We start from the raw sequence: 12,240 nt of genomic DNA, 5'->3' as shown, positions 1-12,240 counted from the left end.
AATGTATCAAAGTAACACACTAGGCCCCATAAATTTATACAGTGTAAAAACTTGCCAGGAAAAAAAGAGACTTGAAAGGACAAAACTATAGGGACAGAAAAAAGATCAGCAGTTACCAGGGCCTAGAGGATAAAAGGACAGGTTGACTTAAAACCATACGGAAAAATTTTGTAGCACGATGGGACTGTTCTAGATCTTAATTATGGTGTTGATTACACAACTATATATGTTTGTCAACATTTACAGAACTTTGCACTAAAAAGGGGTGAATTTTACTGTACATAAATTATCTTCAATAAAAAAAGGAATGAAATTAAAGAGCTTAAAACAATTTTATAATGAGTAATTAAAATACAGTTTGTGTCATTAAATAGACACAATAAAAGAAAATTACCAGAATCATTTCTACAATATGATAGCCAATATATACATATATTTTTTTAAGATTTATTTATTTGACAGAGAGAGCACGCGAACAGTGGGGAGGAGCAGAGGGAGAGAGAGAGAATCCCAAGCGGACTCCCTGCAGAGCATGGAGTGTGTTGTGGGGCTCAATCGTAGGACCCTGAGATGATGACCTGAGCTGAAATCAAGAGTTAGATGCTCAACCGACTGAGCCACCCATGCGCCCCCCAATATATTATTTTAAAATGAAATGTCAAATGTATAGCCAAATAAGTTTTTTAAAAATAACCAAATATATTTTTACTGTCTCATGAATAGTTAACATGTAAAAATAAAATTACTCATTCACATTCCATTTCTTAAATATCCTCTCATAAGAAACATAATCCTACAAATAAGAAAATAAACATTAAATATTTTTCGTAGTTATATGTTCATAGCTTGTTACCTATATACTCTCTTTAATTGTACACTTGCACTTAAAATTTGACTTAAAATAGTCAGAAAAACAAGTCTCTCAAAATGAAGACAAAACTTATAACAGTGTTCTTTTAATATAGCAATATGAGTAAGCATGTACTTAGTCATATTTTAGAATCTGGCATTGTTACGGCCCAGTAGAAATGATGTATTTTCAGGATACAATTAAAAGGCTATCAAAGAGAACAAATCTGTAAAATCAAAAATCAATTAGACGTAAAAAATCATGTTGCCTCTCTTCTGTCTGTGGAATAGTATGAGCAAAAGACATGTAGGGTAAGGGATAGTTTGACATTTATGAAAATTATGAAAGAGCAAAGAATTAGAAGGGTAAGATAACTTAAAAGCATACTTTTCTGTAAGTAAATATTACAAATTGACCAAAATTATAGATTTAAAATTATATTATTGGGGACAACACAAAGTCAGGCTGTCCAATGAATTCTATTTTTAGTAACAGGAATATACATTCTCTATAATATACGATAAGGTAAACTGCATCGCAAGGTGCAGGTTTGCAAGCTTACATCACTGCTAGAAACTCCCACAATGTAGAATCCCTTACCTCCTGAGAAGAAACCTTTGTTGCTGTTCTCCTTGTTTGTCTGCATAAGGACAAACCTTGATTGCCACAAAAAAAGCAGCCAGAATAAAGAAATAGACCACACTTTGCATGACGGGGGGTGGGGGGGCAAACTTCATGGGGTGTGTACACTTGGTATGACTGCATGTGTTGCACAACTGGGGAATGCAGCAGCAAAGCAGTGAAGGACTGATCTAGACAAGGCTCTAAAAACTTTTTAGCAGTACCCAGGAGAAGAAGAAAGATGCCTCAAGAGATTTGGGGCAAAACTTCCTATGTGGCACACTGTACAAAACCGTGTCACTCCCTTTAAGCCAAACTACAGCAAAGATATGTAGTATTCCTGTAGCTGGGAGTTGTGTTTCCTTTAAAGCAGCACAATGCATAGGCTGGACCATGTGGCAGCCCAACATTTTATGTGGGTTCTAAAAATGTATGTCTGTGTGTGTGAAGTCCATCAAAAAGGGGAGCTCTAATTTTAAAGGACAAAGTTTATCAAACAGCTTATCCAACTCCACACTTTATTTCTGGATTGGTGACGCCTCGAGCTAAATATATGAATGAGCACAGGACCAAAGCAAAATTGTGAAGAAATTAATATTTTGTAAAGTTAATGACACGCACTCCAGGGGAGAGAATGCCAGGTGGTTATTTATTCTTCTTAACCCAAACATGATCAACCCCATGTGCACTCTACCTTCTCTGCTTGGTTCAGTGTTCTGGTGAAACGAGGGGAGGCTCCATTCCTGTCAGAGGAGGAGTGGTGTGAAAATATCCAGTGGGCTGAGGTAATAGAAGAATAATAGTTTTGAATTTTAACTGAGTCCCCCTGAGCTGCATAAGCCAAGTTACTTGTGGTAACTGCTGTTAATTTTAATTGTTTTTATTTTACGAAGTATCTTTTTCTTCCATTCCTTCATTTATGTGTGTGTTTATGGCAGCAAAGGGAGAACATGTTCATAGCTTCAAATTTGGTTCTGTGTATTTCAAAAAAGATTTTAATTGAAAATAATCTAAAAACTAATCCAAGCTCTTTTTAATTTTGGAGAAAATAACCTACCCAACATCACACAATAGTTACAGACCGACCAAGTACCAAAATGCAAGTCTCCTGGCACTTAGCACAGAACTCTGCATAGTAAACCAAACTAGCTATTTTACTAGCTGTAATAATAATTATACCTTCCAGAAGGATCCATCTTCATTCACATTCTAACATGCATCATTATTACCAAAGAAGTGCTTTAATACAAAATTTCCAACTCAGAACAAGGGAAGGAGAATACATTGGAATAGCCCGATGCAACACGGAGGGCACTGGGTGTCTAAGGACCCAGAGAAGAGTAGCAGAAGATGTAAGTTAGTAATTTTTTAAAAGGCAAAAGTGGGGTAATTATGTAATAAAAGCCCACTTCGCCCTGTTTCACAGTTTTCCAAGGGCTACACATTCACTGATGGTATAATAAAGTACCAGAATGATTTTGAAAGATTTCATAATTCAGTCTGGAGGAGGCAGGAGAGAAAAAGAAAAATGAGAAGAAGGGAGGCAAAGAAGAGAGCCCTCCTCCTTCATTATCAATAGAAGAGATTAGAGATTCCTTTCCCTATTCTCAAGGTATTTAAAATAAAATTGCTGAGCAAGTTAGTGCATATTTCAAGTATGGACATAATATGTGAGAGGGAGATCTACAGAGCGTTAGGTTTATAAAAAAATAATAAACGGGGATTAAAGAGAGCACTTGTCATGAGCACCAGGTGATGTACAGAAGTGTTGAATCACTATACTATACACCTGAAACTAATATTACACTGTATGTTAACTAAATGTTAATCAAATAAAAACTTAAAAAGAAAATAATATTTGTATTTATTTGAGGTTTTATGGAAAGTTGTATTACAAACCCATACCTTAGTTATGGGTATCCAAAAGCAATTTGAGCAAGCTCAAGGGTGAGATTTTAAATTTGGAGAGATGGAACTTCCATCAAATCATAAATCCTCCATCTGCTCTGTTTAAGGATAGATACTGAAAAATGAGACAAAAGAGAAGTTGTAAACTTATGGTGTTTGTGCCAATGCAAAGAAGGAAAGCCATCTAAATCTGAAGGTTTTCAAAAGGGACCTTGGCTTAACCCATTTCCCCCCATCTTCCCCACAGACGATCCCAGAAATACTTCGTATGCCAATGGTGAATCCATAGTGTAGCCTTTAGAAATATCTACGGACTCTACTCACACTATTCATATTAAGATATAATTATGAAATGTATGACTAAATGTCATTTTTGACTGTACTAAGCATTACTATATTGAAGCATTCAACTATTGAGCATTTGTTGTTGCCCAGAAACATAAACATCCACTTACACCTTTCAAAAGTTAAGTGTAATACTGTTTCTCAGATCAGAATAAGAAAGAGATACAAAATACTGAACTCAAAGTATATCCACCAGAGAGCAGAGCCACGTCTTGGTCAACACAGTAGTGAAGAATTTTCCCAAATGTGATACAGTATAAAATAAGCGTAAGACGAAAAAGTAAGGTGAAAAGTAATTTCAGTCACACAGAAAGTGAGGCAGTGATATAGACAGAAGTAATTTCTTGGACCTCCAACAACTCATTCATTCTTTCATTTAGTTTTAGAGTTGCTACTTAATGCAAGGCACTGTTCTAAGCATTGGGTCGTAACACTGAACAGAACAAAATCCCTGCCTCCACGGAATGTACGTTCTCATTAGGAGGACATATGATAAATAAACAACTTTTTAAAATGTCAGTTGATGATGGTGCTGTGGGGAAAATTAATGTATGGTAAAGGTGGCAAAGCAAGATCTATGAGGATTTGTTACTTTACACAGGGCAGTCTTCTCTAATAAGGATATGTTTGAGCAGAGGCATGAAATTCATGAAGATAACCAAGTGTAGAGCATTTCAGACGGAGAACACAGAGAAAAACTCTGAGGTGGGAATCAGCTTATCCTGTTTTGAGAATTATCAAGGAAGCCAGTGTGGCTAGAGTTGACCGAATAAGAGGAAAATGTTAGGAAAGAATGTCAAATAGGTAGCAGGGGTCAAATAACATGGACTTATATAAGGTCTTTGTCTTTTATTCTCAGGGACATAAGAAAGCCGTTGGAAGGTTTATAGAGAACAGTGACATAATCACATATTTTTAAAAGATCGCTCTGCTGTGTGGGGAACAAACTGACTGTGGTGCCCAGAGAGAGAAGAGGGGAGATAAATAGCTACAGCAACAATGCAGGGAGGAGATGATGGTCTATCCGATCAGACTGGTAGCAGTGGTGGTACTAACTAGATGTATAAAAGAAGATGGGGGGGCACTTAGCTAAACTAAAGGCAGACAGAGAAAGGGAAAAAATATTGGGAGACAAAAAAGAAAGTAAAGAGTTAGCTAGAGGCATACAGATATAGATCAACCAAATCCTGGAACATAACTTTGGGTGAAGTAATGGTGAGGAATAGTTCTTAAGGATGTTGGGGATCTTTTTTTTTAAATGAGATGATTTTATGACAGTCTACATATGCTAAGATGTTAAGCTATTTGGATTAGTGTACTATAAGTTTCTCCTCGCTATCTGCCAGTGAGAAATTTTATAAATGCTTTCTCTGAAATATGTCTACCACTGATTTTTTTCTTACCCCCTAAAATACACTTTAAGAAAGTTCGTTATTTTCTTAAATTGAGAAAAAGTTGCAAAATGATGGCTGTAGTGGGGTATACGTACCAAAATGATACAAAACTAAAATAATACAAAAAACTCTCACAGAAAATGCCATTATAAAAGTTGAGAAGTAAGAAATGAATACCACAGAAACTTTACACTATTCCTAGTAGCATGCCTTATTTGAGGAATTCAAAGTTAATTTCCTCGACTTCCTTTAAAAAAGTATAAAATTCTCATGGTATACATCTTTTAGACTTACGTTAGAAAGATCTTTAAAAAGAAACACTAAAATCTTAAATAAATTTTAAATCAAAATTATCTTCCACAAAGTATATTTTAAGCCTTCCAAGATAGAAATCAAGAGAAATTAAGGAACATTAATAAACTAAAAATGCTAAGAGCTTCTAAACCCCTGGGGATTCATTTGCTTCACAACAATGTGCTTTTACAACATTTACATTTTATTTGCTTTTGCTAATAAAAATAATTTGCTATAGAGAAAGGAATGAAGACATATTTATCAATATAATGGGAAGGTATGTTCTAGAGATCCTTGCTAGATTCTAGGAAGAGGGAAGTTTACGACTGAATGGGAAATTGAATTAAATTGGTAGAGTATAGGTCCAAGAACACATATTTCAAATGTCAAGAAATTTAGAAGGTTGAACCTGGGCTTGCATAGATAATTTATGGAGAAAATGCATTTTAAATAAAATTTTAGGTAAAATTATATAAATTGAAGTAACTTAGAATTTCAGTTGTTCATAGAAAGCAAATTGGACAGGTGAAGAAATAGAAGAAAGAGTAAACAAAGTTCATAATTACAAAATGAAAAAGGATTAGGATCCAAAGCTGCAAAATATTAAAATATAATATAGCTTTGAAAATGAAATGGGGATGATAACAGTATACCTCATTTTTAAGCCCTAATACTCTTAATTTGGCCGCTTGGCAAAAAACTGTATAGATAAACACAAATTCCCAGTCACTCCAATTACAAAATTGAGATTATGCTCCTAAGAATTAGAACAATACTTAATAATACCATATTTGAGAAAACAGCAAATTACTGAAGCATCTATATAGAGAAAAATAGTTTTAATACATACTTTAAATAAGTCACCACATACATATAGGTTTACTTTTTTCATTTTAATATTAATAGTGTTGGAACATAATGCATCTAAATCTTCAAGGACCTCTCTCCAGCATCTCAATGTTCTAACTTTAACCTTTTAATTAGTCACAACAGTTCCTCATATTTCACCAAAGTTACTCTCTTTTTTGTTTGTTTTGTCTGGAAAACTGGGGGTGCGGTATGGATAAATACACTGAACAGAGCAAAAGAGTATACAGAAAAATACATCAGAGGTAATGAAAAGGCAAAAGTAAGTCAGCAAATGGAAGTAAGTACCCATTTATTTTAATAAGTAAGAATACCCACAGGGAAACAATATTCCACAGGAAAGAATATTCTACTACATGAGAATTTACGTAATTCAATAGTAATGAATTTTCACATAGGCAATGCTGAGCTTAAGGGAAAAAAAAGTAATGGTATTTTTAGACCACCACTCCCCACCCAAAATTATGCTTAGTTAGGCTGCTGAAAGAAATATTAATGGGGTCCACTTGCAGGTTCTGAAAAACTAATGAAGAAGCTAAAGTTCTAGAAGTACTCCATAAAAAACAATGAAAAGGACTTAAGCCTCATGAGGGGAAGAGAGAGAAGAGAAGAGAAGAGAAGAGAAGAGAAGAGAAGAGAAGAGAAGAGAAGAGAAGAGAAGAGAAGAGAACTCTAAGAACCTGAAGTATTTTACTTGATAAAGACTATGGAAGTGACATGACTGGAGGCCAAGTATATTAAGAGATACACAGTTGGATCTAAGAAAATATTTATGTCATCTAAAGAAGGAATAGAACTAAACTATGGCATACAACACTTGATTTAGGCATTAGATTCTCTGTGGATCATAAGCACTGGAATATGTTTAAGGAAAGTTGCAAGCACCTGGATTACTTTTTCAGACCCTTAAGAAAATATGCAACAGTAATTCTGGGTTGGACCTGATCAAGTTTGTTAGAACTCCATGAATTAGGGGGTATTTAAGTAAGATTACTTTGAAAATCCATGTAAATCTTAAGCTCTTACTGGGCCTGATTTTAGAAACAGGCTTTCTTTATTCAAAGGGCAGTATGAATCTGGGCACTGGTTAGAACATTTGGGATCCATTCATTTATCACTAAGAGTACTACCATCTATCACAAAGTTAAAGAAAAAAAGAAAAAAATAGTTTGAGTGGGTCAAGAATTAGTACTCAGTAATTGTAATGAGATTGTTATTATTTCTGAATTCAACAGTGATTTGCAATTTTGTCTAGAAACAATCATGTCAAGAGAACTTCTCAGTGACATTGTCTTCTTACAAGTCAATGGCTTCTTTCTGATTTAATTTAGAGAGGCAGAAAATATGTGACTACTTCCACCATTCAGTTTTCTATCAGTATTATAACTAATAGCTGATCTAACATGAGACTATCAACACAGAAATAGACAAGGGTGATGAGGCAGAGCCAGCTATAAATCCTTAAAAATATCACAAATAATATGCCCTTTATGTAATTGAGTTCCGTATCCCTCACATTTTCTCTTGAAATAAAAATGTCTGGTAAATTTGTCTGGCTATGTTCATTACACTGTTATATGCCCTATGAGTCTCAGTCAAACCATGAAGTTATTTTCACATATTTAAATATACTTTTCATAAAGTATAATTCTAATAGCTATGCAAAGACAGTTGGTCTGTGTTTTTAAATTCGTGCTTGTACAAAAGGAATAGAACTTCTCATTACAGGCTATCTGTAAATTTAATGTTCACGTTTTTGCTATTTTTATGGTGTGCCACATACAACAATTTCCCCCTACTTAGGTTTCTAGAATATTACAATGATTTATTTTATTTGTAAAAGCAAAACCACTGTACTATCATCAGTGCAAAGAAATAAAACTTCGATGACAGTTTATTTAGACACAACCATTAATAAATCTATTCATGTCCTAATGTAATTAAAGGTCTCCTTCCACCCAGAGTATGAATTCTATGAAAACAATATTCAAGTCTAAAATTTCCATCACTTTGAATCCCAAAATACAAGTTGAGAAATTTTGATAAACAGTTAAAAATAGTTCATAATTGTTATTTGTATATAATTTCCTTTGATTATTCTAGTATCCATTGTAGTGCAATGGTAACATATTCATAATCTATGTATAAAAAGAAAGCATTGTACTGTTTAAATTGAATGATAGAAAGTATTCTCTTAAAAATTCTTGTATTCTTATACTTAATAGCAAACTTTATGTTGATCTTTTAAAATTGAGTGCCCTCTCTCCCTTACCTACAGGGATGTATCATCAGGTTTCCAGTCTCCTCTTTAAAAGTTAGTAACTTAATCATAATTAACCATTTATGTCACTTAGTTTTGAATAACAATGAAATGGTGGGGTTCTTAAGCAAGCACTGAATTAAACAACTACTGAACGTGGGTCTAGTTAAGTGATAAAAATTGAAGGAAGGAAGGGAGGGGAGGGATGGATGGAGGGAGGGAGGGAGGAAGGAAGGAAAGAAGGAAAGAAAAAAAGACTTTTAAAAAGCTTCAAAACTAAAATGAAATTTTATGACCCTAACGATCATCATGTATATAACTTTATACCCGCTTTATTAATGGTATACACAAATAAATCAAAATGGTAAATTAATTGTTTAAGACTACTAAACAAACACTACATTTTAAAATTCCACTACACTGAGAATATACTTATCCATAACTCACAGTGACAGAAAAGATAAACAGGCCCCTTGACAACTTAAAACATTTCCCGAGGTACGCCACAATGCAAGATCGAAGAGGAAAATATCTGAAAGCTCATCTTTGCTTCAGTGTTGACCTCTAACACAGACTTGCTATTAAACACACCCCTCCTGTCTCCACTGCTGCCTAGCCAAACTATTTGAGTTAGGAGAGCGAGCAAAGATGTGCCTTCCAGGCAAACTTTTGTTTTCTAAAAGTTAATCTCTCCAAATACTTCCAGTTGGAAAACGTCCACTTCAGCTACTTGACACCGGGGCGTCACTTTCTCCCCTCGGCTTACCTGCTCCTACTTAATTATTCTTCCAAGTAGACTCTGGGCATGCTGGGGAGGTAGCTCTTTAAGCACTTCTGAATCCATGATGACTATATATGTACACATCTTACACACTCCCACAGGTCTTTCACACCCTTTCTCCCTCTGGGCCGGTCTCAGCACTCACCCAGGCCACGTCCGGAACGCCTGCCCACCTGGGAGCAAACAGTACTCGAGGAATAATCCTCAAGATCCAGAAACTGACTGGATTTCAACATGTGGTGAGAGAAAACGGGGGGGGGGGTGTTGAAGCATTACAGACAGCAGCTGTCCATGAAGTGGTTTAAATCTGTTGGTTAAAAAGCTGAATAAACAAACACACAGATGGGTCTAGTTCCTTGGGGACTCCGGAGTCTGAGGAGCCCCTTAGCAAGTGTCCAGTTTGGCCTCTCCGGAGTCGTCCCTCTGTAAAACTCGCACCGATTGCGCGCTCAAAAGCCCCGGACTCGCACGTGTCTTTCCGCTCCCGTTCCCCCTAACCGGTGCCACCCCACGCGCCAGGTGCCCTGAGAGACTTACCTACGAGATCTGAGTCTGAGGAGAAGAGGGCAACTTTTCCTCCCTGCTCTAGACAGGCCCAAACGCCCTCGGCAAGCGAGGGTCCACGACGACTCTCGCACTGAGGTCGGGGTTTCTGGGCGCGTCCCGGCCTGTGGGGCGGGGAGAGGCGCTCGGGAGACACGCGGGCGGCGCGCGCGCCCACCCAGTGGGTCCCGCCGTGCGGCCGCCGCACGTGAGCCGCGGCGCGCGCGAAGGGCCGTCGGGACCCGAGCTCTGCCCGGGTCACAGCCTACCGCGCGCTCCCGACTGCCCTCTGTTCGCCCGGGGCCTCCACGGACTTACAGGTAAAAGCCAACCGAGAAGCCCTCCCTTTCTCCGCAAGGTGCCCGCGCCCCTCCCACATTCCCTCCCTAAAGAACCGGGAGGTGCGAGTTCACCCTAAACCCACCCACAGAGTGAGGAGACCTTTCCAAAGCACAGTAAAAGTAAGACTAGGTGAGATCCCGGGTGAAGCGGGTCCTGCTAACTGTGGACAAGGGAAAGAGCGTGATGGGGGCAGCAGTCAAGATGCACCATTATCCCGAAGCATCACTAGGGGCCCGGAGTTTCTTCACTCTAGAAACAGGAGTGTCCCCTCTCCGCCTCTAGTTCCCAGGGAAGTACTTCTTAAATGAACGCTGAAGCGCCCAACTTAGAGACGGACGAGCTGCATGCACTTGCCCAACTGAGTAAATAAAGGTCAGCAGTTGGATCAATAAAGTGTGTGCTTCCAACCGCCAGATGTTTTTACTGTTGTTTCTCCTCCCAGGGGAAAGGGGGGAAGGGAGGCAAAGGAAGAGACAACAAACAATAAAAATAAAAGAGTAAACAAACACACATCTGGTGTTTCGACACACATTCTCCTCCAGCCTCGGTCTCTCTGGACGAGGCAATATTTTGCATATTCAAAACTAAAAATCATACGTGAGCCAACGGCAATCTCCCTTCTGTCGATTCTCCCTTCCCCCATCACAATGCAAAATGAAAAAGAACAACAAGTGGTGATGTTGGGTCCCGAAGGCGACCCCGACGCTGAGCCGAAATTTGACACATGTCACACTCGCCCCGCCGCACCGAGCGCTGCGGCTGGGGCGAAACTTTGCCGCCGCCGCCGCCGCCGCGGGAGGAGCGCGCGGCAGAGTAAAGTCGCAGCCCGGCCCGGCGTGGAGGTGGCTGGGACGGGGTGGGGTGCGGAGGTGCAGCGCGCCAGAGTGAGGGCGAAGAAACTTACCGCGACCTGGGACGCCTGGGCAGCGTCCCGGGAGGTGGCACCCGCGGCGCCGAGGCAGAAGCCCCCAAACAACACACCCACGAGCGAGTCCCGGCAGCTGCTGCCGAGAGTGGGGGGCGCGCCCTGGGGGGGCGGAGGAAGCCGCAGCCAGCAGACGCGGCCGCAGCATAAATAACAGGGACCGGCGCTCGCGGGCGGGCTGCGGGTGGCGCGGGGCTAGAGCCGGGGCGCAGCGGCCGCCGCGGAGCTGCACGCGCCGGCGTGTCTCGCGCTTTCTCGGAGGCTCGCGCTGTCTCGCGCTGCCGCTCCCCCCACCCGGATCTGTATGTGTGTCTGTATGTGTGTCTATGTGTGTGAGTGTGCGCTGGCGGGCGCGCGCACCCGGCCGCGCGCGCGTGTTGTTGGCAATGCAAACTGTACACACACTGCGCTCGGAGCCGCCTCTCCTCTGAGGGGCGGGGTGGGGGAAAGGGACGCCTCGGAGGATTCTAAAGTACTGCTGGGCCACTTGTTTGTTTTGTTTCACTTTGCGTTGTTATTGTTGGTGGTTGCTGTTGTTCCCAAAAGTGGTTTGGAACCAGCCGGTTAGAATGCCTGTCGCCCCCATCCACCTATCTCCCCCGGTGCCCCAACTTCTTTAAGGGAGGGGGAAACGCAGAGCAGAATATTGTTCGGATTTGCAGTGAAGCCTCCTGGCTGACGTCAGGTCCACCTGCTATGTAAACAACTCGCTCGAGAACTTGTTTGTTCTGCGCCAGATCTTCCCCCACCCCCACCATTCTCCCCACCTCCAGCTCCGCCTCCTCCCGCTCGGCCCAGACGGCGCGTCGAGGAAGGGGGTGGGGAGGGAGGAGAGAACAAAACCGTATGCTGTATTGGCAAAGCCGAGTTGTGTCTGCTGCTTCTTGGCAGTCCCCAAAGTACGTCCTCTCAGCAGACGGAGCTGCTGGCAAATGAAACAGGGGATTCCACGTGAAGTGCAGAAAGCCTCGAAGGGATCCAAAGCCCTCGGTGGCAGGGAGTTAAAAGTGCATGGTAGTCAGAAAGGGAGACCCAAGCGTGCTTTAAACCGCTGATTGGCCTTTCTTTTCACGGTGCGCGCCTCTGCGGCCTGGGCTGGAGAGAGGCCGA

The 12,240-nt window shown here is 40.4% G+C and overlaps 1 protein-coding gene across 10 annotated transcripts in view; it reads right to left on the bottom strand.

Annotated features, from left to right (window-relative positions):
• Window positions 1-11,453, bottom strand: part of FOXP2 (forkhead box P2) — a 552,780-nt gene extending 541,327 nt beyond the window's left edge. For all 10 annotated transcript variants that reach the window (XM_034670891.1, XM_034670886.1, XM_019802209.2 and 7 more), the window contains exon 1: window positions 11,110-11,453. The gene's annotated coding sequence lies outside the window, so the exon portion shown is untranslated. The remainder of the gene's footprint in view (window positions 1-11,109) is intronic.
• Window positions 11,454-12,240: the final 787 nt, after the last annotated feature.

Source organism: Ailuropoda melanoleuca, chromosome 1 (assembly GCF_002007445.2).
Source record: "Ailuropoda melanoleuca isolate Jingjing chromosome 1, ASM200744v2, whole genome shotgun sequence".
Classification (NCBI taxonomy): Eukaryota; Metazoa; Chordata; class Mammalia; order Carnivora; family Ursidae; genus Ailuropoda; species Ailuropoda melanoleuca.
This window is presented reverse-complemented; position numbering and strand designations above follow the sequence as displayed.